The 4,997-nt window shown below is 42.1% G+C and overlaps 1 protein-coding gene and 1 non-coding gene across 4 annotated transcripts in view; both read left to right on the top strand.

Annotated features, from left to right (window-relative positions):
* Nucleotides 1–4,997, top strand: part of N4BP2L1 (NEDD4 binding protein 2 like 1) — a 28,928-nt gene that overhangs the window by 7,101 nt on the left and 16,830 nt on the right. The window lies entirely within an intron of this gene.
* LOC111727735 lies at nucleotides 2,263–2,394 on the top strand. Its single transcript, XR_002775209.1, has one exon. It is a non-coding gene; the product is annotated as a small nucleolar RNA SNORA16B/SNORA16A family (small nucleolar RNA).

Below are 4,997 nucleotides of genomic sequence, written 5' to 3' on the forward strand. Positions count from 1 at the left end.
AAAAAAAAAAAAAAAAAAAAAGAGTTCATCTGTCCAAGCTTAAGACACTAAGCTCTGAGAAGTTAAACATCTTGATTAAGGTCATAGGGATGAATTCCCCTTATTCCTAATCCAGAGATTTTTCTTCAAGCCCAAAGGAAGAAAAATGGGGAGTGACCTGGTGAAAAGGCAGGGAGTTTGGTTTCAATCTTTTCAGTAAAACACCTACAGGCCCTATTAAGGGGGCTACTAATGTAACCTGGATTTCAACTGTCATGGTAAGGAAGCTCCATTTTATTGTTATTTGTAAATATTAATGATATGTTTCTCCTAATATAAAAAATACTACTGGGCAGCACCCATAGCTCAGTGGTAGGGCGCCAGCCACATACACCAAGACTGGTGGGTTTGAACCTGGCCTGGGCCAGCTAAAACAACAAAGACAACTGCAACAAAAGAAAAATAGCCAGGTATTGTGGCAGGCACCTGTGGTCCCATCTACTTGGGAGGCTGAGGCAAGAGAATCACTTAAGCCTGAGAGTTTGAGGTTGCTGTGAGCTGTGATGCCATGGCACTCTAGCCGGGGCAACAGCTTGAGACTCTGTCTCAAACAAACAAACTACTACTCACCAGGAAATTTATTTTCTTTATTAACGTTGTCTATTGGGGGTAATGGGAGAAGAGGAAATTTAGATTTTTAGGTATTCATATTTATACTGATTATGATGAATTGGAGAGAGATGTTGGAGTCAACTCCCAACTCCTAAGGGTATCCAAGGCCTCTTCCTCATCAGTTCACCTGAGAGGATGTTTCTAACTTAGTATAATGCCTTAGTTCCTTGGCATTTCTTTCTTTTTTTAAAGTATATTATATTTAAAATATATATATATAATATTCATTTATTTATTTATTTTTGGTTGCAGCTGTCATTGTTGTTTAGTGGGCCCAGGCTGGATTCAAACCTGCCAGCTCAGGTGTATGTGGCTGGTGCCTTAGCCGCTTGAGTTACAGGTGCCAAGCCAGTTCCTTGGCATTTCAATGAGCCTTTTTCTCTGCGTGATGGCACCTGTCTAAGGCTGTTCAGACTAGATGAATCCAGTAAGAAATTACTTTTTAGCACTTCAAGTTATCTAAAGATGCCTAGGGTGGTGCCTGTGGCTCAAAGAAGTAGGGCACTGGCCCCCTATACCAGAGGTGGCGGGTTCAAACCTGACCCTGGCCACAAATTGCAAAAAAATAAATAAAATAAAATAAAGATGCCTAGGTTCTCTGGGATTGAGGAAGTAGTATACTAAAGAAAAGTGAGTCTAAATTCTGATTGTTCCTTCATGAGGCTCTCTGTCAGATCGTGGGTATGGCTTGGGGAGAAGGCTATCTGGTTTTTGTCAAGGTAAGAGTCTGGGGAAGGGGAAGGGAGAAATGGAGAGAGAAAAACAGGCACATGCTGATTGGGTGCTGACCGTGTGCCTGGCACTTTATAGACACTGGCTGATTGGATCTTCACAGTAATCCCAGGATGTCATTTTTATTTTGTAGATACAGACATTACTATCAGAGAATCACACATGTGACTCTGAAACCCAGGAGATTTCATAATAAGCGGAGGTGTCTTACATCAGTGATGTTTATGGACAAACACGTGTCTGTCCGCTTTTCACAGTCAGTAAGGAGTCCTGTTGAAGTAGAACGGTGTAGTGAGGGTCTCCCAGTGTTTTCTTCCCACACGTTCTGAGGGTATAGGTCCGAGTGGGGCTTTCTCTTGACCTGCAGTAGGGCCTCACACTGTTCTTTGCCTTGTACCTTGGCTTTTTTTTCTTTCTGGCATTGGCATCACCTGACATAAACTTATTTATTATCAGTTTCTTTTACTAGAACATAAGCTTCATGAGATATGATGTAAGTTCCATGAAATCAGGAATTGTATTCAGTCCGACTCCTAAAAGAAGGCCTGGCACGTAATAGGCACGCACTAAACATCTGATGCATGGTTTGTTAACAAAAGGCGATAGGAGAAGCCTCCTGAGAGACGGAAGCTTAGATGTCAGCATGGCCCTTAAGTAAAGATCACAACCAAAGAGATTATTCACATAAAGAGAAGTGCAGAAGAATGAATGGGATGTGGAGAACAGATGAGAAAAAAAGAAAAAGAAGGAAGAGAGCCACTCATTCCCAAGTTCTCTTCAATGCAGTACACAAGAAGATGATTCCGACTTTTTACATGTGAAAATGTTTGCTGTGTCAGCTCCTTTACCTAACAGTTACACTAAGAAGGAATTTAAAAATTAGGATCAAAGCAGCAGCTGCTTTCCCATTCAAGTACCAGTCAAGAGAGCCCAAAGTGACAGTTTTCCTACACAGCTATAGCCTCTTCTGTCATCTGTAACTGGCCTATGACATTTTTGGAAAAGACATTTTAAAAAGTTAGTACTGAGGTGGGTGTCCCTGGTTCCTTCCCAGGTCTGAGCATGATGAATTGACCAACCCAACACAATTGCAGGTGAAACCTGCTCTGTGGCCGGATTCCACAGAGGGGCGCTGTTCACATGCAAGGCCCTGAGAGGAATTTCTGATCCATGGAGTAAGTGGGACCGCATTGACCAATGAAAATGAGGGCTGTCTGGGAGTCTGGCTTTGCATCTTATAAACATTGATCTACTTTGAGGCAGGTGAGGGGTAAAGGTAAGAGAGAGTAGATTAGGTCAGGAATGATTCACTGGCGTCCCCTTAAACCACTGTGCCTTGGTGACACGTGAGGCTGGCAGTGATTGAGGTCTGACTCTCCAAGAGCAGAGCTCAGCCACAAAGGTCAGGCTGCATCAGGCCTCAGGGAGGCTGCCCACGTCATCTGTATCCTTGGCTCCTTCCCTGGTCTCAGGCTTCTGGGCCATAGAACCTATTTCCTGCCTCCCACTTTAAAGTCTTGGAGGAGAATTCCAGTGGCATGCAGAGAAAATTCAAGAAGAATCCTTTCCTCCCATCTCCTTTAGGGGGTAAATTTGAGGTTTGGGTAAATTTTTCATTGTACAAAGATGCGTAGATAAAAATTCCCCCCATAAGAGAGTTTACATAATTAGGGCAAGAGGGCATCACGTGCAAGAACCATCTAAACATTTTGCCAAGGATTTACTGAGCATCTCCTGGGTCTTCATGGAACATATATTCTAGCAGCGGAAAAATTTTTCCGAAGGGAATAAGGCATTTCAGGTAGCATCTGTTCTGTTCTGTTCTCTCAAAAACCTGAAGGATTCCATAGCTGTTCCATTGAGTTCAGTATCCCTGGGATATGCCCACACAGGCACAAGAGATAAGCGTAATGAATGGAAACTCGTTTATGACAGGGAAAACTGCAAAGCACCTAAATATCACGAGAGAAAAAAGTGTGGTTTGTTTTTGATCAAGCATAGCAGTTTAATATGGGGCCGTGCCAAGATTTTCAACCCACAGTACCACTCATTGGTCTTAATTTCTTCATCTGTAACATGGGGGTTACTAACAGTACTTACCTCCCCATCTCTTTGAGCATTACCTGGGAACGTACAGCTGTCAGAATAGTGCTTAGCACTCATTAAGCACTTAATGTGAGCTGTGTTTATTATTTTGCTGATAATGGAGGGGTGTGTAGCGGTTAAAAGGAAGGCACTAAGTGTATATGTCAGCCTGAATATATCTAAAAAATGCAATGCTCCTTCATTTTTTAATTCAATAAATATTTACTGAGTGTCTACTACGTTCTAGGCAGTGTTCTAGGTACTGAGAATCATCAGTGAACAAATCAGAGATCCTGCTCTTGAGGACCTTATGTGCCAGAAGTAGGGAAATAGATGTAAAATATAAGGACACTGTGAGTTACGCTAAGAGGCGGCAGGTGCTGTGGGAAAGGACAGTGGAGCGTAGTAAAGTGCCTGGGAATGCCGGAGTTAAGGTGGGGTGGTTGGATTTTAAGCCAGCAAAACAAATATAACAAAATATTAATGATTATGAGCTCCAGGTAGTGGGCATAATGTTATATTATTTCCATTGTCTTTTTTTTTTTTTTTTGAGACAGAGCCTCAAGCTGTCCCCCTGGGTAGAGTGCTATGGCATCACAGCTCACAGCAACCTCCAACTCCTGGGCTCAAGCGAGTCTCCTGCCTCAGCCTCTCAAGTAGCTGGGACCACAAGCGCCCGCCACAACGCCCGGCTATATTTTTTTTTTTTGGTTGCAGCCATTATTATTGTTGTTTGGCGGCCCGGGCTGGATCCATTGTCTTTATATTTACATTTTTCCTTGAAAATTCTTCTTTGTGATATGAAAAATAAAAGAATGATAAGGAGTCTGAAATACAAAGGACGTAAATAAATAAGGCTAAGAAGCAGAACATTAAAAAGGAGCTAAATGAAAAAATACATATTTAAAAGAACCTAAATATAGAATTTTTTTTTTTGAGACAGAGTCTCAAGCTGTCACCTTAGGGAGAGTGCCGTGGCATCATAGTTCACAGCAACCTCCAACTCTTGGGCTCAAGTGAGCCTCTTGCCTCAGTTTTTCTACTGAGACCACCGAGAGAAGGTGGTCTCGCTTTTGTTCAGGCTGGCCTCAAACTCATGAACTCATGAGCTCAAGTCCACCCACCTTAGCCTCCCAGAGTGCCAGAATTATAGGTGTGAACCACCTCGCCGGACTAAATGTTGGAATTTTAAAGTCTCTTAGGAATAGTGGAGGTCAGAATCACAATGCAAAAAATCAAATTATGTAGAAGACATTTATGAAAATAAATATAACCAAATATAACCAGAATAAATATAACCAAAGCAACAACTACAGGTATAATAGAACATATTTTAAACTTGAAGATTTAGATGTGATAACAAATTCATTCCTAGATATATGCTGGTAAGACTGTTGCAAAAGCTGTTAATTAACTACCCTTTCTTCCTTAACTGTATTTTGTTGGGTGGGGCAACATGCCCACTGCAGGTTTTTAGGGTTTTTTTGAGACAGAGCCTCAAGCTGTCCCCCTGGGTAGAGTGCCGTGGC

The sequence above is a fragment of the Otolemur garnettii genome, unplaced genomic scaffold (assembly GCF_000181295.1).
Source record: "Otolemur garnettii isolate 467f Iridium unplaced genomic scaffold, OtoGar3 scaffold00120, whole genome shotgun sequence".
In the NCBI taxonomy this organism is placed as follows: Eukaryota; Metazoa; Chordata; class Mammalia; order Primates; family Galagidae; genus Otolemur; species Otolemur garnettii.